General features: G+C 45.1%; 1 protein-coding gene and 1 long non-coding RNA gene across 3 annotated transcripts in view; one reads left to right on the forward strand and one right to left on the reverse strand.

Annotated features, from left to right (window-relative positions):
- The window catches only part of LOC140716948 (uncharacterized), a 32,444-nt gene extending 21,637 nt beyond the window's left edge, over nucleotides 1-10,807 (reverse strand). The window contains exons 1-2 of the long non-coding RNA XR_012096394.1: nucleotides 10,150-10,807; nucleotides 9,363-9,429 (exon numbers count right to left, since the gene is read on the reverse strand). This is a non-coding gene — a long non-coding RNA (uncharacterized lncRNA). The remainder of the gene's footprint in view (nucleotides 1-9,362; nucleotides 9,430-10,149) is intronic.
- A 307-nt stretch (nucleotides 10,808-11,114) lies between these two features.
- The window catches only part of pafah1b2 (platelet-activating factor acetylhydrolase 1b, catalytic subunit 2), a 29,165-nt gene continuing 17,234 nt past the window's right edge, over nucleotides 11,115-23,045 (forward strand). Inside the window, exons 1-3 of one of the 2 annotated variants that reach the window (XM_073030108.1) lie at nucleotides 11,115-11,265; nucleotides 12,706-12,786; nucleotides 21,940-22,081. The gene's annotated coding sequence lies outside the window, so the exon portion shown is untranslated. The remainder of the gene's footprint in view (nucleotides 11,266-12,705; nucleotides 12,787-21,939; nucleotides 22,082-23,045) is intronic. The other variant, XM_073030107.1, reaches the window with a different exon arrangement.

Consider the following 23,045-nt stretch of genomic DNA (forward strand, 5'->3'; position numbering starts at 1 on the left):
TAATCTATCTAAGTCCTTCTATGGTCACTCTTCTTCCTCAAAACTACCTGCTCCTCCACCTATCTTCATATCATCTGCAAACTTTGCAACAAAGCCATAAATTCCATCATCCAAATCATTAACATATAACGCAAAAAGAATCGGTCCCAACACAGACCCCTGAGGAACATCACTAATCACCAGCAGCCAACGAGAAAAGACTTCCTTTTTTCCCACTCTTTGCCTCCTGCCAGTCAGCCACTGCTTTATCCATGCTAGAATCTTTCCTGTAATACCATGAGCTCGTAACTTATTAAGCAGTCTCACGTGTGGCACCTTGTCAAAGGCCTTCTGAATATCCAAGTACACAACATCAACCAATTCTCCTTTGTCTATCCTGCTTGTTATTTCCTCAAAGAATTAGCCTATCAGTGGCATCAACAGAGCTCTACAAAGAGGTAATTCTCACAGGTTGGCGGTGATTATTTAAGAAGAGAGCTTCATGGCTGTTTGTCCATTGTACAGGGCCTATCAGCTGCATCAACAGAGCTCTGCAAACTACATAAAAGTACAGAGCAGCCATTGTCAGGAGTAGGTCAGTGGTGAGAGTAGAAGCGACAGGCTTTGGCTCAAAGGAGGCTTCGGCTCAGAGGAGGTGTTGGCTCTGGGTAAAGTATCTGTTAAGGCTTCTTTTTGGTTTTTTTCTCTCTCTCTTACTGTACCATTTAAATGACTTCGTGCCGGATGTTGGAGTCCTGGGAGACCCAGATTCTCCCGGGGAACTACATCTGCGTGAAGTGCATCCGGCTGCAGCTCCTTGAAGACCGTGTTAGGGAACTGGAGCAGCAGCTGGATGATCTTCGGCTTGTACGGGAGAGTGAGGAGATCATCGATCAGAGTTACAGGGAAGTAGTCACTCATAAGTTGCAGGAGGTGAGTAGCTGTGTGACTGTCAGGAGAAGGAATGAGAAGGTGAATGCAGGGCACCCCTGTGGCTATTCCCCTCAATATTAAGTATACAGTTTAGGATACTGTTGTGGGAATAACCTCCTGGGTGAATGCCACGGAGTCCAGGTTACAGGCACTGAGCGTGGGTCCGTGGTGCAGAAGGGAATGAGGGAGAAGAGGGGAGCGGTAGTGATAGGGGGCTAAATAGTGAGGGGAACAGACAGGAGATTCTGTGGATGTGAACGGGACACGTAGAGAGTATCTTGCTCCCTGGTGCCAGGGTCAGGGATGTCTCGGATTGCATCCACTACATTTTGGAGAGGGAAGGAGAGCAGCCAGATGTCTTGGTACATGTACATACCCATGACATAGGAAGGAAAAGCGATGAATCCCTGAAGAGAGAATTTAGAGAGCCAGGTAGAAAGCTGAGAAGCAGGACCTCCCGGGTAGTAATTTCTGGATTGCTGCCTGCGCCACGCACCAGTGAGAGTAGAAACAGGATGATTTGGCAGATAAATGTGTAGCTGAGAAGCTGGTGCAGAGGGCAGGGCTTCATGTTCTTGGATAATTGGGATCTCTTCTGGGGGAGGCATGACCTGTTCAAAAGTGATGGGTTGCACCTGAAGCCAAGGAGGGCCAATATACTCATGGGCAGGTTTCTTAGAGCTGTTGGGGAGGGTTTAAACTAACTTGGCGGGGGGGTGGGAACTGGAATGAAGGGACTCAGGAAAGGACGGATAGTAAAAAAAAAAGTAAAGATAGCATGCAGTCAGACTGTCAGGAACGGCAGACAGATGGTGGGACTTAGTTGCAGCCAAAAGGCTGAGTATCAAATCATTAGGGATGCAGAGTCAGAAAGGCAGCAAGTACACTACTCAAGGTATTCCATCTAAATGTGCGTAGTATAAGAAATAAGGTGGATGATCTTGTTGCAATATTACAGATTGCCAGGTATGATGTTGTGGCCATCCCTGAATCGTGGCTGAAGGGTGGTTGTAGTTGGGAGATGAATGTCCAAGGTTACACGTAGTATTGGAGGGAGAGGAAGGTAGGCAGAGGGGTTGGTGTGGCTCTACTGGTAAAGAATGGCATCAAATCAGTAGAAAGATGTGACTTAGGATCAGAAGATGTTGAATCCTTGTGGGTTGAGTTGAGAAGCTGCAAGGGTAAAAGGACGTTGATGGCAGTTATATACAGGCCTCCCAACAGTGGCTGGCAGGCGGACCACAGGTTACAGCAGGAAATAGAAAAGGCGAGTCAAAAGGGCAATAGTCATGGGAGATTTTAAACATGCAGGTCGATTGGGAAAATCAGGTTGGTAATGGGTCTCAAGAGAGTGAGTTCCTTGAATGCCTAGGAGATGGCTTTTTAGAACAGTTTGTTGTTGAGCCTACTAGGGGATCAGCTATACTGGATTGGGGGTATGTAATGAACCGGAGGCAATTAGAGAACTTAAGGTAAAAGAACCCTTAGGAACCAGCGATCACAATATGATTGTGTACAACTTGAAATTTGATGGGGAGAAAGTGAAGTCTGATGTAGCAGTATTTCAGTGGAGTAAGGGAAATTACAGTGGTATGAGAGAAGAATTAGCCAAAGTAAATTGGAAGGAGGTGCTGGCAGGGATGTCAGCAGAGCAGCAATGGTGTGAGTTTCTGGGAAAAATGAGGAAGGTGCAGGACATGTGTATTCCAAAAATGAAGAAATACTCAAATGGCAAAATAGTACAACCTTAGCTGACGAGAGTTCAAAGCTATTGTAAAAGCAAAAGAGAGACAAAGATTAGTGGGAAGATAGAGGATTGGGAAGTTTTAAAAAACCTACAGAGAGCAACTAATAAAATCATTAGAAGGAAAAAGATGAAATATGAAAGCAAGCTAGCAAATAATATCAAAATGGATAGTAAAAGCTTTTTCAAGTATGGTAAAAATAATAAGAGATGAGAGTGGATATAAGACCACTAGAAAATGAGGCAGGAGAAATAATAATGGGGGACAAGGAGATGGCTGATGAACTAAATGAGTATTTTACATCAGTCTTCACTGTGAAGATACCAGAAGTGTGCCTGATGTTGTAGTGTGTGAAGGAAGAGAAGTGGGTGCAGGTACTGTTACAAGGGAGAAGGTGCACAAAAAGCTGAAAGACCTAAAGGTACTTAAGTCACCCAGACCAGGTAGACTGGGAGAATCAGAATGGTACTGGACCCCAAGAAAGGGAGTTTGTGGAGTGCCTCCGAGATGGATTCTTAGAACAGCTTGTACTGGAGCCTACCAGGGAGAAGGCAATTCTAGATTTAGTGTTGTGCAATGAACCAGATTTGATCAGGGACCTCGAGGTAAAGGAACCATTAGGAGGTAGTGACCATAATATGATATGTTTTAACCTACAATTTGAGGAGGAGAAGGGAAAATCGGATGTGTCAGTATTACAGTTGAACAAAGGGAACTATGGAGCTATGAGGGAGGAGCTGGCCAAAGTTCAATGGAACAATACCCTAGCAGGGAAGATAATGGAACAAAAATGGCAGGTATTTCTGGGAATAATGCAGAAGGTGCAGGATCGGTTCATTCCAAAGAGGAAGAAAGATCCTAAGGGGAGTAAGGGATGGCCGTGGCTGACGAGGGAAGTAAAGGGCAGTATAAAAATAAAAGAGAAGAAGTATAACATAGCAAAGATGAGCGGGAAACCGGAGGACTGGGAAGCTTTTAAAGAGCAACAGAAGATAACAAAAAAGGCAATACGCCAAGAAAAAATGAGGTACAAAGGTAAACTAGCCAAGAATATAAAGGAGGATAGTAAAAGCTTCTTTAGGTATGTGATGTTACGAATATGCCGCAACTCTGAGGGTACAAAGTCGCCCCCTCCTTTTTGAGAATCGCAAGATCACTATTAATTCGGGTCTGGGACCCAGGAAATGAGAGAGAGCGAGACGCCGGATCACAGCCCCGGCAGTTGCCATAGACAACGCAGAATACACAAGGTAGGGGGAATGCCTCCTAACAAAAGCGGGACGGAACCATTGATTACTGCCATTGTCTCTTGGAGACGGAATTGTGTATTGAGTACTGTACTATTCAGTGAAGCCCCTCAGGGGATGACCAGAGTGGGCTGGTTGAGGGATTGCATCATCCCAACCTGATTGACATCTGAGACCCCGTGAGTAAGGATAAAAGAGGGTCTGGGGAACAACCCCTTTAGATGCACCAGGAGAAACGCTAGAGATCCCATACCCCTTCTTTAGGTATCTGAATAGCAAAACATAGTTAAGACCAAAATTGGGCCATTGAAGACAGAAACGGGTGAATTTATTATGGGGAACAAGGAAATGGCAGATGAGTTGAACAGGTACTTTGGATCTGTCTTCACTAGGGAAGACACAAACAATCTCCCAGATGTAATAGTGGCCAAAGGAACTAGGGTAAAGGATGAACTGAAGGAAATTTATATTAGGCAAGAAACGGTGTTGGATAGACTGTTGAGTCTGAAGGCTGATAAGTCCCTGGGACCTGATGGTCTGCATCCCAGGGTACTTAAAGAGGTGGCTCTAGAAATCGTGGACTCATTGGTAATCATTTTCCAATGTTCTATAGATTCAGGAACAGTTCCTGCTGATTGGAGGGTGGCTAATGTTGTCCCACTTTTCAAGAAAGGAGGGAGAGAGAAAACAGGGAATTATAGACCGGTTAGCCTGACGTCATTGGTGGGAAAGATACTGGAGTCAATTATAAAAGAGGAAATTACGACACATTTGGATAGCAGTAGAAGGATCAGTCTGAGTCAGCATGGATTTATGAAGGGAAAATCATGCTTGACTAATCTTCTGGAGTTTGTTGAGGATGTAACTATGAAAATGGACAAGGGAGAGCCAGTGGATGTAGAGTACTTGGACTTCCAGAAAGCTTTTGATAAAGTCCCACATAGGAGATTAGTGGGCAAAATTAGGGCACATGGTATTGGGGGCAGAGTACTGACATGGATTGAAAATTGGCTGGCTGACAGGAAACAAACAGTAGCGATTAACGGGTCCCTTTCGGAATGGCAGGCTGTGACCAGTGGGGTACCGCAAGGTTCGGTGCTGGGACTGCAGCTGTTTACAATATACATTAATGATTTAGATGAAGGGATTAAAAGTAACATTAGCAAATTTGCCGATGACACAAAGCTGGGTGGCAGTGTGAAATGTCAGGAGGATGTTATGAGAATGCAGGGTGACTTGGACAGGTTGGGTGAGTGGGCAAATGTATGGCAGATGCAGTTTAATGTGGATAAATGTGAGGTTATCCACTTTGGTGGCAAGAACAGGAAGGCAGATTACTATCTAAATGGAGTCAAGTTAGGAAAAGGGGAAGTACAACGAGATCTAGTTGTTCTTGTACATCAGTCAATGAAAGCAAGCATGCAGGTACAGCAGGCAGTGAAGAAAGCTAATGGCATGCTGGCTTTTATAACAAGAGGAATTGAGTATAGGAGTAAAGAGGTCCTTCTGCAGCTGTACAGGGCCCTGGTGAGATCCCACCTGGAGTATTGTGTGCAGTTTTGGTCTCCAAATTTGAGGAAGGACATTCTTGCTATTGAGGGAGTGCAGCGTAGGTTCACAAGGTTAATTCCCGGAATGGCGGGACTGTCATAGGTTGAACGATTGGAGCGACTGGGCTTGTATACACTGGAATTTAGAAGGATGAGAGGGGATCTGATTGAAACATATAAGGTTATTAAGGGATTGGACACACTGGAGGCAGGAAGCATGTTCCCACTGATGGGTGAGTCCAGAACTAGAGGCCACAGTTTAAGAATAAGGGGTAGGCCATTTAGAACAGAGATGCGGAAAAACTTTTTCACCCAGAGAGTGGTGGATATGTGGAATGCTCTGTCCCAGAAGGCAGTGGAGGCCAAGTCTCTGGATGCATTCAAGAGAGAGTTAGATAGAGCTCTTATAGATAGCGGGGTCAAGGGACATGGGGAGAGGGCAGGAACGGGGTACTGATTGTGTATGATCAGCCATGATCACAGTGAATGGTGGTGCTTGCTAGAAGGGCCGAATGGCCTACTCCTGCACCTACTGTCTATTGTCTATTGACCAGATGAACTGCACCCTAGGATTCTGAAAGAGGTAGCGGTAGAGATTGTAGTGGCATTAGAAATTATCTTTCAAAAATCATTGGATTCTGCATGGTGCCAGAGGACTGGAAAATTGCAAATGTCACTCCACTCCTTAAGAAAGGAGGAAGACAGCAGAAATGAAATTATAGACCAGTTAGCCTGACCCCAGTGGTTGGGAAGATGTTGGAGTCAATTGTTAAGGATGAGGTAATGGAGTACTTGGTGACACAGGACAAGATAGTACAAAGTCAGCATGGTTTCCTTCAGGGAAAATCTTGCCTGACGAACCTGTTAGAATTCTTTGAGGAGATTACAAGTAGGATAGATAAAGGGGATGCAGTGGATGTTGTATATTTGGATTTTCAGAAGGCCTTTGACAAGGTGTCAACACATGAGGCTGCTTACCAAGTTAAGAGCCCGTGGTATTACAGGAAAGTTGCTAACATGGTTAGAGCATTGGCTGATTGGTAGGAGGCAGCAAGTGGGAATAAAAGGATCCTTTTCTGGTTGGCTGCCTGTGACTAGTGGTGTTCCGCAGGGGTCGGTGTTGGGACCACTTCTTTTTATGCTGTATATCAATGATTTAGATGATGGAATAGATGGCTTTGTTGTCAAGTTTGCAGATGATGTGAAAATTGGTGGAGGGGCAGGTAGTGTTGAGGAAACAGGTAGGATGCAGAAGGACTTGGACAGATTAGGAGAATGGGCAAGAAAGTGACAAGTGAAATACAATGTTGTAAAATGCATGGTGATGCACTTTGGTAGTAGAAATAAATGTGCGGACTATTTTCTAAATGGGTAGAAAACCCAGGAATCTGAGATGCAGAGGTACTTGGGAAACCTTGTGCAGAACACCCTGAAGGTTAACTTGAAGGTTGAGTCAGTGATGAGGAAGGCAAATGCCATGTTCACATTCATTTCAAGAGGTTGAGAGTACAAGAGCAAAGATGAGATGCTGAGGCTTTTAAGGCAGTGGTGAGTCCTTGAATATTGTGAACAGTTTTGGGCCCCTCATGTTAGAAAAGATGTGCTGGCATTGGAGAGGGTCAAGAGGAGGTTCACAAGGATGATTTCAGGAATGAAAGGGTTATCATACGAGGAACGTTTGATGGCTCTGGGTCTGTATTCATTGGAATTTAGAAGGATGAGGGGGGATCTCAATGAAACCTTTCGAATGTTGAAAGGCCTAGGCAGAGTAGATATGGAAAGGATGTTTCCCATGGTGGGAGAGTCTAGGACAAGAGGGCACAAGGAGGTAATGCTGAAGCTTAATAAGACAGTAGTCAGGCCACATTTGGAGTATTGTCAATAGTTTTGGGCCCCTTATCTCAGAAAGGATATGTTGTCATTGGAGAGAGGGTGACGAGGATGATTCCAGGAATGAAAGGATTAACATATGAGGAGCATTTGGCAGCTTTTGGGCCTGTACTCACTGGAATTTAGAAGAATGCGTAGGTATTATTTTTAATATGAATAAATCCATTCAAAAATGTTTGAGCACAATGATGTGTGTTTTAAGCTTATTTATATTCTACTGATAGGAGGGTGAGAAAAGAGAACTCATCTTCACAATCTGCTCCATATCATAGTCCATGTATGTTATTGTCTACCAGCAATGCACTTTCTCTGTATCTGTAATTATAACACTATCACTTGCATTCTGGTTGGGTGGGATCTTTGATTTTACTGGTTGCTTTACTGAGAAAGTAAGAAGTGAAGACAGAGTCCATGGAGGGGAGGGTGATGGACTGAGTTGTGTCCACAACTTTGCAATTTCTTGTGGCCTTGGGCAGTTACCATACCAAGGCATTATACATCAAGCACTAGGGATTTGTGTATGGGACAGTGTAAGCGTTGGACATTTGTGTATGGAACAGTGATGTTGCCTGGATTGGGGAGCATGCCTTATGAGAATAGGTTGAGTGAACTCGGCCTTTTCTCCTTGGAGTGACGGAGGATGAGAGGTGACCTCATAGAGGTCTACAAGATGATGAGAGGTATTGATCGTGTGGATAGTCAGAGGCTTTTTCCCAGGGCTGAAATGGCTAACACAAGAGGGCACAGTTTTAAGGTCCTTGGAAGTAGGTACAGAGGAGATGTCAAGGGTAAGTTTTTTTACACAGAGTGGCGAGTATGTGGAATGGGCTTCCGGCAACGGTGGTGGAGGCTGATATAGAACATAGAACATTACAGCACAGAAACAGGCCTTTTGGCCCTTCTTGGCTGTGCCAAACCATTTTTCTACCTAGTCCCACTGACCTGCACCTGGCCCATATCCCTCCATACATCTCTCATCCATGTACCTGTCCAAGTTTTTCTTAAATGTTAAAAGTGAGCCCGCATTTACCACTTCATCTGGCAACTCATTCCACACTCCCACCACTCTCTGTGTGAAGAAGCCCCCCCCCCAATGTTCCCTTTAAACTTTTCCCCCTTCACCCTTAACCCATGACCTGTTTTTTTTTCTCCCCTAACCTCAGTGGAAAAAGCCTGCTTGCATTCACTCTATCTATACCCATCATAATTTTATATACCTCTATCAAGTCTCCCCTCATTCTTTTACACTCCAGGGAATAAAGTCCTAACCTATTCAACCTTTCTCTGTAACTCAGTTTCTCAAGTCCCAGCAACATCCTTGTAAACCTTCTCTGCACTCTTTCAACCTTATTAATATCCTTCCTGTAATTCAGTGACCAAAACTGCACACAATACTCCAAATTCGGCCTCACTAATGCCTTATACAACCTCACCATAACATTTCAACTCTTATACTTTGATTTATAAAGGCCAATGTACCAAAAGCTCTTTACGACCCTATCTACCTGTGACGCTACTTTTAGGGAATTTTGTATCTGTTTTCCTAGATCCCTCTGTTTTACTGCACTCCTCAGTGCCCTACCATTTACCTTGTATGTTCTACCTTGGTTTGTCCTTCCAAAGTGCAATACCTCACACTTGTCTGCATTAAACTCCATCTGCCATTTTTCAGCCCATTTTTTCAGCTAGTCCAGATCCCTCTGCAAGCTTTGAAAACCTTCCTCACTGTCCACCACACCTCCAATCTTTGTATCATCAGCAAATTTGCTGATCCAATTTACCACATTATCATCCAGATCATTGACATAGATGACAAATAACATATGATACAATAGGGTCTTTTAAGAGACTCCTGGATATGTACATGGAGCTTAGAAAAATAGAGGGCTATGGGTAACCCTAGGCAATTTCCAAAGTAAGTACATGTTCGGCACAGCACCGTGGGCCAAAGGGCCTGTGTTGTGCTGTAGGTTTTCTATGTTCAGTTGAACATGTAAAAGGGGTCTGAAATAACTCACTGAATCTGCAGGATACAACTGCTCTGCCCTTCCAGTCAGATGCATCATGTACAGTTCTGATCTCTTCCTGCAATGAATCACAGAGCGGGCATTAATCAGAGTTCTATGACTCAATGCTAAGAGACAAATAAAAAAAAATACATATATCATGAAACATTGATCAAGAGTAAAGCTCATTGTGGTTTTGGCTTCCATTCCACACCATCAACTGCGAACATGGAATGAAAATTTGTCAAGAGATCATGTCAGAGAATTTTAGGAGATGATTTGGCCCATCGGATGTAGGTTAACCCAATCAGAATCAGGTTTATTATCACTGCTTTATGTTGTGACCCACGTGGTCATGGGGAGAGCATACAATGGGATTGTGATATGTATTCTAACCCTCTTCAGTTGAGTCAATATCTCTATTATCCTCTATATTTATGGTAGTAAATTGTCCACTTCCAGCCAATTCCGTTTCACAAGTCGAACTTCTCCAATCAGAATCGGGTTTATTATCACCGGCATGTGACGTGAAATTTGTTAACTATTTGTTTGCATCCTCTGTACCATGCCAGTTACCCACAATAGATCCATGGCCTTCAGTGTCTTGGATATTCAACTGCTTGATTAGATGTTTCTTAAATGTGTCTGTAGGGGGGGAGAGTAAGAGAGTGAAGTATGACAGATAGAGTTAGAGAGTAAAACACTGACGGGGGTGGGGAGAAAGAGAGAGAACAATAACTGTAATCTAGTTGGTCTGATATCAGTAGCAGTGAGAATGATATCAAATGTAACAAGGCACCTGGAAGGTAAGGGTCTCGGCTCGAAACATCGACTGTACTCTTTTCCATAGATGCTGCCGGGCCTGCTGAGTTCCTCCAGCATTTTATTTGTGAGTGTTGCTCGGGATTTCCAGCATCTGCAGATTTTCTCGTTTGTCCTGTGCTGTACACGTTGTCCCTGCTCGGTACAATTCATGTCATCTGCAAATTTACTAACCCACCTTTCCATTTCCTAATCTAAGTCATTGATGCACCATCAATAACTCACTCTGAGACGTAAGAAGCGAGATATCGGCTTTTATTGACTGGAAGAATTAACAACACTACATCCTGGAGAATGAGGCCGGGCTCAGGCCTCAATCGCCTTTATACAGGGGTCTGTGGGAGGAGCCACAGGAGCAGTCCAGACAGGTATAGGTAGTTCACCACAGTCATTTAGAAAATTCACAAAGAGCAGGAGTCCCAGAGTCCTCATATCTCCTTAAAGCCCTTAATTTCAGAACGTTTCAGCTTTCACTAGGATGCAGGCTCTTGTCTGCACCAGGAAATGTGTGTTTGCTGCCCTGGCACCGCTAGAGGGCGGAGCAATCCGCGCATGTGCATAGGCTCTGCGGGCTGCCGCGACGCAAAAGATAAAAACAGAAAACTTTAAAATTAAGTCTGTATTTCCCATCGTCTACAACATTTGCAATGCACTGAATGGATATAGCAAAATGAGACATGACCAGCAACAGGCGATTGCATACAAACTCTGTTTTCCTTTGAGCCAGTCCTATGATTGACAGCCTATCCCATCAATCACACATCGGAGGTCCAGCAGTGAGAACAGGCGTTAGGCCACGGGGGAAAAGGAGGAACGGCGGCCAATGAGAGACCTAATGAAGGCGGGACTTTTTCCGGTTGATTGACGGGCTCAGGCGGAAGTCGGTGAAACGTTGCGACGTCCCCGGGAGGCTGGGTCTGGCGGCGGGTGAGAAGGGAAACGAGGATACGGTGAAGGCGGGATTTGTGCCGGTTGATTGACGGGCTCAGGCGGAAGTCGGTGGAACGTTGCGTCGTCCTCTGGAGGTTGGGTCTGGCCGCGGGCTCGACGGGACCGGAGGAGCGGCTGTAGCCCCCGGCGGCTCGGCTCGCAGGTACCTCTTCCACTGCAAACCGAGCGATGCACATCCCTTCACCACTGCATACTCTCCAAACCCGGCCTGCCACTCCTTATTATAACGCTGCTGTCCCTGGCCTGTGCACGTAGGATGCACAGTTTTGCAATGATGTTTCTCCGCAACCTTTCTGTCTTTACGCCCTTTGCTGTCGATGCGCCGCCTGTATCAGCAGCCCGTGCATCCACTGTTTCGGGTGGGGAGTATGTGGGGCTTAAGAGTCCAGCGGAAAACCCATTTCGGAGGGGGCGGGTAAAAGTGATGCCATGTAATATGCCTGCAGGTACAGGAGGCCCGAGAGGGAGCAGCCACCCCACATCCCATAGGTTTCCTTTCGCAGAAGGCTCGTTATTAATTCGCAAAACCATTGGAAATATTTTGAGAAATTGTATGCTGTTCCGCTGGTGGAATGCTGTGATTGGGTTGTGGGACCAGTTGGGCCAATCGAGAGAGAACTTCACTCCCAAATGTGCTGCCCCATATCTGGGAATACTCGATCCTGATAATTTGCCATGAGAAAGTATTCAATACCTATTGCTAATCCGAACCCTCGTGGAATTGGTCTATTTGATAAGCCAATTCCACGCTATAAAATAGTATAATATCTAATAATAATCCTCACCTGCGATTGGTCTATTATTGTTCTGCACTATAAATTATTATAATACTTAATGCTAACCTACTTTTTGAGGGGTAATGATAAATAAAGTTAACTCTGGGTTTTTTTAAGCTAAGAAGTGCATCATTGTGAATCCTACCTTGTATTGGGGGTAAATTCACTCATGTTCACCCAGAGTCCTTACTGACCTACTGATTCTGCAGTGACTCAAGTTTAAAATGTTCATGCTTGCTTTCAAATCACGTGCTTGACTCCCTAACTCTGACCCCACCTCGGTTGTGCAGCATTGACCCTCTCTAGCCACAGGCCATTCATTCAGCTGCTGCAACAGAAATAGAACCTGCTGTAATAAAAACTGGAAATGCTGGAAAAAGACAGCAGATCAGACCATGTCTCTGGAGAAAAAAAGTTATATTTTGGGTCAGTAATTCTACTGTTATTGGTTTGCACTGTCTGCAATATCTTGTAATCACACAGGATTTCCTAAAAGTGAGGCTAAGTAACTAATTAAAGACTGGTACTTTTTTGGAACGCGGGACGAAACAGTAGCGTCTAGAGAAACCCCATGTGGTCATGGGGAGAATGTACAGCAGATGGTGGGAATTGAACCTGGGAAGCTAGCGCTAACCAGTCCACTACCATGCCACCCCTGACCTTAATTTCCCCAAACCTTTAGGAAATCTAAAGACTGAATGATGATATGGCCCTGAAAACTTGGTTTCTTGCAATTTATATTCCTTGCTGTGAAGATTAATTTTTAATAACCACTTTTTCCTATCTCAACACTATTATTTAAACAGTGACGTCGTCAGGAAAACGTTGGTGGGTCCAAAAAGAACTGAACTGGAATAAGATCGACACAGATCGTCGTTAACACTTGGGTAATTGACTGTTATTTCACACATAAGAAGATAAGAAATAGGAGCATGAGTAGGACACCTGGTCCATTGAGCCTGCTCCGCCATTCAATAAGATCATGGCTGATTTGGCCATGGACTCATCTCCACCTACCTGCCTTTTTCCCGTAACCCTTAATTCCCCTACTGTGCAAAAATCTAAACAACAATTTTTAAAGAATATTTACTGAGGTAGCCCTCCACTACTTCATTGGGCAGAGAATTCCACAGATTCACCACTCTCTGGGAAAAGCAGATTCTCCTCATCTCCATCCTAAATCTACTCCTCCGAATCTAGAGGCTACGTCCCCTAGTTCTAGTCTCATCTACCAGTGGAAACAACTTTCCTGCCTCTATCTTATCTATTGCTTTCATAATTTTATATATCTCTATAAGATCTCCTCTCATTCTTCTGAATTCCGTCGAGTATAGTCCCAGGAGACTCAATCTCTCCTCTTAGTCTAACCCACTCATCTCTGGAATTAACCTGGTGAACCTCCTCTGCACCACCTCCAAAGCCAGTGTATCCTCCTCAAGTAAGGAGACCAGAACTGCACGCAGTTCTCCAGGTGTGGCTCCGCCTGTACCCCGTAAATTGCAGCATAACCTCCCTGCTCTTAAATTCAATCCCTCTAGCAATGAAGACCAACGTTCCATTTGCCTTCTTAATAGCCTGCTGCACCTGCAAACCAAAGTTCTGCAATTCATGCACAAACACTCCCAAGTCCCTCTGCACAGTGGCATACTGCAGTCTTTTACCATTTAAATAATAATCTGCTCTCTCAGTTATCCTTCCAAAGTGGATGACCTCACATTTACCAACATTGTACTCCATCTGCCAGACCCTTGCCTACTCACTTAACCTATCTATATTTCTCTGCAGACTCTCTGTATCCTCTGTACAATTTGCTTTTCCACTCAATTTAGTATCATCAGCAAACTTAGATACACTACCCTCAGCCCCTCCTCCAGATCATTAATGTATATCGTGAACAGTTGCGAGCCCAGAACCGACCCCTGCGGCACACTGCTCACCACTGAAGATAATATTTTACATCGAATGCTTGGAGGTGATTGGTTCAAGCTGCTACCTGGCAGCTCCATTGACCCAGGTTCCCTGCCAGCCACCTGTGTGGAGTTTGCATGTTCTCCCTCTGAATGTGTGGTTTTTCCCCGAGTGCTTTTGTTTTGTCCCACACCCCAAAGGTGTGCAGGTTGGTAGGTTGGCCAGTGTAAGAGGGAGTTTGGGAAATTAGGGTGGAACTGATAGGCTACAGGGGAATAAGTGAGGGGATCAAAGTTCAAAGCAAATTTATCACTGTATATGCTACCGTATACAACCTTGAGATTCATTTTCTGAAAGGTATTTTGTAGGGGGAGAAAAGAACAATTCATGAAAAGCTATATGTAATGAGACAGACAGACAAACAACCAATGTGCAAAAGAAGACAAACTGCAAATAAAAGATAATATTGAGAACATGAGTTCTGAAGAGTCTGTAGGTCTTAGTTCAGAGTAATGGTGAGTGAAGTTATCCCCCCTCTGGTTCAGGAGCTTGATGGTTGAGGGGTAATAACTGTTCCTGAACCTGGTGGTGTGGGACCTGAGGCTCCTGTGGTGGACTGGGCTGCTTCCAGGCCTTTGGTGTTTCCATCACCACACTCACCAACATGTTCCAGGGTTCCACTTAAAGCCTGGTGTTTGCCTCAGACTCCTTGGGCTGGTGAGTCTCCTATCGTCCCAGGTGCAGGGTCTGTGATGTTCCTGAACGTGTCCACAATATCCTGAGAAGGGAGGGTGAACAGCCAGATGTCGTCGTACATATTGGTACCAATGACATGGGTAGAGAAAGAGTGGGGGTGTTGACAACAATACAGGGAGTTGGGAAAGAAGCTGAGAAGCAGGACCTCAAAGGCAGAAATCTCGGGATTGCTGTCTGTGCCACACAGCAGTGAGGATAGGAATAGAATGAGGTGGTGGATGAATATGTGGCTGAGGAACTGGTGCAGTGGGCAGGAATTTAGATTTCTGGATCATTGGGACCTCTTCTGGGGCAGGTGTGACCTATACAAAAGGGACAGGTTGCACTTAAATCCAAGGGAGACCAATACAGGTTCCCCCACTATCCAAAGGTAGAGCATTCCTATGAAACTTCGTTAGCCGAAATGGCGTAAAGCGAAGAGGCAATTACCAATAATTTATATGGGAAAATTTTTTGAGCGTTCCCAGACCCAAAAAATAACCTACCAAATAGCACACAAAACCTAAAATAACACTAACATAGAGTAAAAACAGGAATGATATGATAAATACACAGCCTAAATAAAGTAAAAATAATGTATGTATAGTGTAGTTTCACTTACCAAAATTGGGAAGATTTAGCCAAAATCGATTTGGAGGAAAAAAATCGGCACGTACACGCACGTGCACACACCTTCCCACGCAAGGCTTCACGGTCATGGTAGTCTTTCTCGGGGTAAACGCATGTATAAAGCGGGCATCTTTTTTTCGTAAAAGCAAAAATCCTCTTTGGTTAGTGAAAACAGGCACTAATGTAGGTCTTTCGTAACAGTGAGCATTTGAAAAACGGGGGCACCTGTATTGTGGGCAGGTTTGATGGAGCTGTTGGGAGTGGTTTAAACTAATATGACAGGGGGATGGGAAGCAGTATGAAAGAACTGAGGATGAGCCAACAGGTTTACAAGTGGATGATGGATGTAACATGAATGTAAGGAAGGACAAGGCCAGTTAGTCTAATCTCAATGGTTGTGAAAGTGTTGGAGTCTATTATTAAGGATGAGGTTTCGGGGTACTTGGAAACTAATGAAAAAATAAGTCAAAGTCAGCATGGTTTCTGTAAAGGGAAATCTTGTCTGACAAATCTGTTAGAGTTCTTCAAGGAAGTAACAAGCAGGGTGGACAAAGGAAAGGCAGTAGATGTCACTTACTTAGATTTTCAGAAGGCATTTGATAAGGTGCCTCACATGAGGCTGCTTAACAAGATAAAATCCTATGGCGTTACAGGAAAGAAACTGGAATGGATAGCGGAATGGCTGACGGGCAGGAGGCAGTGAGTGGGAACAATGGGGGCCTTTTCTGGTTGGCTGCCAGTGACTAGTGGTGTTCCTCAGGGGTCAGTATTGGGACCGCTACTTTTCATATGGTTTGTCAATGGTTTAGATAATGGAATTGATGGCTTTGTGGAAAAGTTTGCAGGTGATATGAAGATAGGTGGAGGGGTAGGTAGTGCTGAGGAAGCAATGCGATTGCAGCAGGACTTAGACAAATTGGAAGAATGGGCAAAAAAGTGGCAGATGGAATACAGAGTTGGGAAATGTATGATAATACATTTTGGTAAAAGGAACAATAGTGCGGACTATTATCTAAACGGGGAGAAAATTCAAGCATCAGAGGTGCAAAGGGTCTTGGGAGTCCTCATGCAAATGCATGGTAAAGAAAGCAAATGCAATGTTGGCATTTATTTCAAAGGGAAGAGAATAGAATATAAAAACAAGGAGATAATGCTGAGCCTTTATAAGACACTGGTCAGGCTGCAGTTGGAGTATTGTCAACAGTTTTGGGCTCCATATCTCAGAAAGGATCTGTTGTCATTGGAGAGAGTCCAGAGGAGGTTCACAAGGATGATTCTGGAAATGAAGGATTTAACATAGGAGCATTTGGCAACTTTGGGCCTGTACTCACTGGAATTTAGAAGAATGGGAGGGGATCTCATTGAAACCTACCGAATGTTGAAAGGACTAGATAAGGTGGATGTGGAGAGGATGTTTCCTATGGTGGGGGTATCTAGAACTAGAAGGCACAGCCTCAAAATAGAGGGACGACCTTTTAGAACAGAGGTTTTATAGCCAGGGAGTAGTGAATCTGTGGAATGCTCTGCCACAAACTGCGGTGGTGGCCAAGTCTGTGGGTATATGTAAGGCGGCGGTTGACAGTTTACTGATTGGTCAGGGCATCAAAGAATATGGCAAGAAGGCAGGTGTATGGGGTTGAGTGGGATCAGGGATTGGCCATGTTGGAGCAGACTTGATGGACTGAATGGCCTTATTCTGCTCCTATGTCTTATGGTCTAAGCATATGATTGGCTGCAAATGGAGACAGAGCAAAGAGTTAAATTGTATTACATAGGCAAAATTCGAAAGGGTGAAGAATGCAGGACTGAAGGTGCTGTATTTAAATGTGCGTAGCATTTGGAATAAGGTGGATGAACTCCTGGTGCAATTAGAGAGTGGTCAGTATGACATTATGGGCATTACTGAGTTGTGGCTGACAAGGTCGTAGTTGGGAGCATAATATCAAAAGGACAGGCAGGAAGGTAAAGGTGGTGGTGTGGCTCTGTTGGTAGGAGATGGAATTACATCTTTAGAAAGAGGTGGCATAGGGTCAGAGAATGTTGAATCTTTGTGGGTGGAGTGAAGAAACTGCAAGGATTAAAAAACCATTATGGGAATCATATATAGGCCTCCAAATAGCAGCCAAGATGTGGGGTTGAGATTGCAAAGGGAGCTGGAAAGGGCATGTAGTAAGGGTAATGTCACAGTTGTGTGGGGAACTTTAATATGCAAGGGAGTTGGGAAAATCAGGTTGGTGTCGGATTGCAAGAGAGGGAATTTGTTGAATGCCCATGAGATGGCTTTTTAGAGCAGCTTGTGCTTCAGCCTACTCAGGGAAAGGTCAAGTCTATTGTCATTTCGACCATAAACTGCTGGTACAGTACACAGTAAAAATGAAACAACGTTCCTCCAGGACCCTGGTGCTACATGAAACAACACAAAACTACACTAGATGATGTGAGACAGCACAAGGCTACACTAGACTACATAAAACAACATAAAAACTACACTAGACTACAGACCTACACAGGACTACATAAGGTGCACAAAACAGTGCAGGGCAGCACAATAATTAATAAATAAGGCAATAGGCACAGTAGAGGACAAATTACAATATAATAATAAATGATGTAGATGTCAGTCTAGATTCTGGGTATTGAGGAGTCTGATGACTTGGGGGAAGAAACTGCTGCACAGTCTGGTCGTGAGAGCCCGAATGCTTCAAGACCTTTTGCCAGATGGCAGGAGGGTGAAGAGTTTGTGTGAGGGGTGCATGGGATCCTTCACAATACTGTTAGCTTTGCGGGTGTAGCGTGTGGTGTAACTGTCTGTAATAGCGGGAAGAGAGACACCGATAATCTCAGCTGACCTCACTATCCGCTGCAGGTTCTTGCGATCCGAGACGGCGCAATTCCCAAACCAGGCAGTGATGCAGCTGCTCAGGATGCTCTCGATACATCCCCTGTAGAATGTGGTGAGGGTGGGGGATGGGAGATGGACTTTTCTCAGCCTTTGCAGAAGGTAGAGACGCTGCTAGGCTTTCTTGGCTATGGAGCTGGTGTTGAGGGACCAGGTGAGATTCTCTGCCAAGTAAACACCAAGAAATTTGGTGCTCTTAACGATCTCTACCGAGGAGCCGTCAGTGTTCAGCGGGGAGTGGTCGCTCCGTGCTCTCCTGAAGTCAACAGCCATCTCTTTTGTTTTGTTCACATTCAGAGACAGGTTGTTGGCTCTGCACCAGTCCGTTAGCCACTGCACCTCCTCTCTGTATGCTGACTCGTCGTTCTTGCTGATGAGACCCACCACGGTCATGTCATCGGTGAACTTGATGTGGTTCGAGCTGTGTGTTGCAGCACAGTCGTGGGTCAGCAGAGTGAACAGCAGTGGACTGAGCACACAGCCCTGGGGGGCCCCCGTGCTCAGTGTGATGGTGTTGGAGATGCTGCTCCCGATCTGGACTGACTGAGGTCACCCAGTCAGGAAGTCTAGGATCCAGTTGCAGAGGGAGGTGTTCAGGCCCAGTAGGCTCAGCTTTCCAATCAGGTGCTGAACTGAGCTGAAGTCTATGAACAGCATTCGAACGTATGTATCTTTTTTGTCCTGGTGGGTTAGGACCAGGTGACGTCGTCTGTTGAACAGTTGGGACGATGCGCAAACAGCAGGGGGTCCAGTGAGGGGGGCAGCAGGGTCTTGATATGCCTCATGACGAGCCTCTCGAAACACTTCATGATGATGGATGTAAGTGCAACGGGACGGTAGTCATTGAGGCAGGACACTGAAGACTTCTTCGGCACAGGGACGATGGTGGCGGCCTTGAAGCACGTTGGAATGGTGGCGCTGCTCAGGGAGATGTTGAAGATGTCAATGAGAACATCTGCTAGCTGGTCTGCACATCCTCTGAGCACTCTGCCAGGGATGTTGTCTGGTCCAGCAGCCTTCCGTGGGCTGACCCCGCATAGTCTTCCTCACATCAGCCACGGTGAGACACAGCACCCGGTCATTGGGGGGAGGAGTGGACTTACTCGCCGCCACATCATTTTCCACCTCAAAGCGAGAGTAGAAGTTATTCAGCACATCTGGAAGGGAGGCATCAGCTGCACAGTCAGGTGATGTTGTCCTGTAATTGGTGATGTCCTGGATGCCTTTCCACATGCGCCTTGTGTCGCCGCCGTCCTGAAAGTGGCTGTGGATTCGCTGGGCATGTGCATGCTTTGCCTCTCTGATGGCCCAGGATGGTTTGGCCCTTGCTGATGTTAGGGCTGCCTTATTGCCTGCTCTGAAGGCGGAGTCATGGGTCCTCAGCAGCGCACGCACCTCCCCAGTCATCCATGGCTTCTGGTTAGCGCGTGTAGTGATGGTCTTGGACACAGTAACATCATCAATGCACTTGCTGATGTAGCTGGTCACTGATACCGTGCACTCCTCTAAGTTGGTAGAGTCGCCATCGGTTGCAGCCTTCCTGAACATGTGCCAGTCAGTGTTCTCAAAGCAGTCTTGAAGAGCAGAGATGGCTCCTGCTGGCCAGGTTTTCCCCTGTTTCTGAACTGGTCTGGAGTTTTGACGAGCGGTCTTTATGCTGGGATTAGCATAAATGAGATGTGGTCTAAATAACCGAGGTGGGAGGCTATCTTAGATTGGTGTTGTTTAGTAACCACATCTTATTAGGGAGTTTAATATAAAGGAACTCTTAGGAGGCAGTGATCATAATATGTCCCACGAAAGAAGTTGTTCGCAAATGGCAGGGGTAGGCAACCGTGGCTGACAAGGGAAATTAAGGACTGCATAAAAGCCAAGGAAAGGGCACATAAGGCAGCAAAAGTGATTGGGAAGTTGGATGATTGGGAGGTTTTTAAAGTTCAACAAAAAGGCAACTAAAATAGCTGTAAGGGAAAAGATGAAACATGAGGGCAGAGTAGCCAATAATATAGAGCAGGATGCTAAAAATATTTTCAGTTATAGAAAGAGTAAAAGGGATGTGAGAGTTGATATTGGACCACTGGAAAATGATGCTGGTGAGGTAGTAATGGGGTCAAAGAAATGGCAGGTGAACTTAATGGGTACTTTGCATCAGTTTTCACTGTGGAAGACACTACCCGTGTGCCAGAGGTCTGTGAGTATCAGGGAGCAGGAGTGAGTGCCATTGCTATTACAAAAGAAAAAGTGCTAGGCAGACTGAGAGGTCTTAAGGTAGAGAAGTCACCTGGACCAGATGGACTACATCCCAGAGTCCTGAGAGAGGCTGCTGAAGAGATGACGGATGCATTGGTCATGATCTTTCAAGAATCACTTGACTCTGGCATGGTCCTGGAGGACTGGAAAATTGCAAATGTCAGTTCGTTCTTTGAGAAGGGAGGAAGACAGAAAAAAGGAAATTATTGGCCGGTTAGCCTAATCTCAGTGGTTGGGAAAGTGTTGGAGTCCTTTATTAAGGATGAGGTTTTGGGGTACTTGGAGACTAATGATAAAATATGTCAAAGTCAGCATTGTTCCCGAGATCTATGAGTGTCAGGGAGCAGGACTGAGTGCCATTACTATTACAAAGGTAAAAGTGCTAGGAAAACTCAAAGGTTTTCAGCTGGATAAGCTGCCTGGGCCAGATGGACTACATCCCAGAGTTCTAAGAGAGGTTGCTGAAGAGATAACGGATGCATTGGTCATGATCTTTCAAGACTCACTTGATCCTGATATGGTCCTGGAGGACTGGAAGACTATAAATGTCACTCCATTCTTTAAGAAGGGAGGAAGGCAAAAGAAAGGAAATTATAGGCCACACACGAGAGAAAATCTGCAGATGCTGGAAATCCAAGCAACGCATACAAACTGCTGGAGAAACTCAGCAGTCCAGGCAGCATCTATAGAAAAAAAGTACAGTCGACATTTCAGTCCTTTGGCAGGACTGGAGAAAAAAAGCTGAGGAGTAGATTTAAAAGGTAGGGGTAGGAGAGAGAGAAACAGAATGTGATAGGTAAAACCAGGAGTTGGAGTGATGAAGTAAAGAGCTGGGAAGTTGATTGGTGAAAGAGATACAGGCTCGAGAAGGGGGAATCTAATAGGAGAGGACAGAAGGCCAAGGAAGAAAGAAAAGGGGGAGGAGCACCAGAGGGAGGCGATGGGCAGGCAAGGAGATAAGATGCGAGAGGGAAAAGGGGATGGGAAATGGTGAAGGAGAGGAAGGGTGGAGGGCATTACTGGAAGTTTGAGAAATCAATGTTCATGCCATCAATTATAGGCCAGTTAGCCTACCCTCGGTGGTTGGGAAAGTGTTGGCCTTGGGGGAGTGTTGTTTTGTTTGTCTGAATTTTTGTGGTATGGTTGAATGGCAATTAAACTTGAACTTGATATCTTCAATAGGAATACAAGGCACCATTTCAAAGTTCCCCAAAACATGATCCTCGGGGGGTCCGTATTGGAACCACTGCTTTTCACATTGTTTGTCAGTGATTTAGATAATGGAATTGATGGCTTTGTGACATAGTTTGCAGATGATATGAAGATAGGTGGGGGTAGGTAATGCTGAGGAAGCAATGCAATTGCAGCAGGACTTAGACAAATTGGAAGAATGGGCAAAAAAGTGGCAGATGTTGGGAAATGTATGATAATGCATTTTGGTAAAAGGAACAATAGTGCAGCATCTGTCGCAGGGAATGAACAGTGTTTCAGGCTAAGATCCTGGTTATTCATTTCCATAGATGCTGCCTGACCTGCTAAGTTCCTCCAGCATTTTGTGTGTCTTGCTCTGCATTTCTGTGGAATCTCTAGTGTCTCTGATGGTGTGTGTTTCCTCTAGGTGTTCCGGTTTACTCCCACGTTCCAAAGTTTATGGTTGAGTTGTGAGCAAGCTATGTTTGCGCCGGAAACGGCATAACTCGACGCATATTTGGTCTGTGTTTCCATTCCCAATCTGAGTGCATTGTGTACAAGAGCAGAAGGTAATTGTTCCAGCATTTTAACTTTAACTTGCTAGTGGTGTTTGAGATAGAAGTGCTAATGTTGTTCAAGTGTCTGATGTTTAAGGCTTGGATTTCTCTCAGTGGTCAACTGAGTTCTGGGCTCAGAAAATGCAGCAACCAAAACTCTTTGTGAAATGGCTGAGGAGATCTGGAGGATTTTTACGTATAAAGTGATAGTGTCAGGTCGTAAAGTGTTGGTGTTGAGGATAGTGATTTAAACTGCAAGTTGTAGATGATGGTGCCAAGTGAGAGCTGGGCTCCTATTATCTGCTGTTAAAATAATGGGGTAGTTGTCCCTTATGGTGCCTTTGTCAGGATAATATTGAGCCCTGATCCAGGTCACATTTGAATCAATTTCTCTGATGACTTCTTGTGCTATTCACTTGTTAAATATCCAATTGTGAAAACATGACAAATATTGTAAGGCCTAGATAGTGGACATGGAGAGGGGTCTAGGACCAGAGCTAAATAGCCTCTGACAGCCAAGTCCAGCTCCTGGCCTTCAAGTTTAGCTTAGCTACTAAGCCTGGAGGAGCTGTTTTTACTGACAGGAGAAGGGGCAAAGGCAGTTTACTGGCACCTCAAAACCAGTCGCTTCAGACAGATGGAGCTCGTCAGCCATGGTGGCAGCTCATCTAGGAGAAGGAAAACTCTGATCTCGCGGTAATACCCATTCATGCAGAAAGCTTTCAGAAGTAAACCCCGAGGGAAAAATCTGGAGCTGGAGTCCCTAAAGCGGTCCTACATTGAATTTAACACTGACTGGCAACTCCTGTGACGCTGTTGGTACCAAACTGTATCAGTCTCTGCCGTTCCTTTGGGTTCATCAGATAAGATATGTGGAGCTAGACAGCCAGGACGCAACATCCCTGGTCGGCTCTGCCCAACAGAGGACTCACTAGAACCAGAGGGCACAACCTCAGAATACATAAGAAATAGGAGC

The sequence above is a fragment of the Hemitrygon akajei genome, chromosome 26 (assembly GCF_048418815.1).
Source record: "Hemitrygon akajei chromosome 26, sHemAka1.3, whole genome shotgun sequence".
NCBI lineage: Eukaryota > Metazoa > Chordata > Chondrichthyes > Myliobatiformes > Dasyatidae > Hemitrygon > Hemitrygon akajei.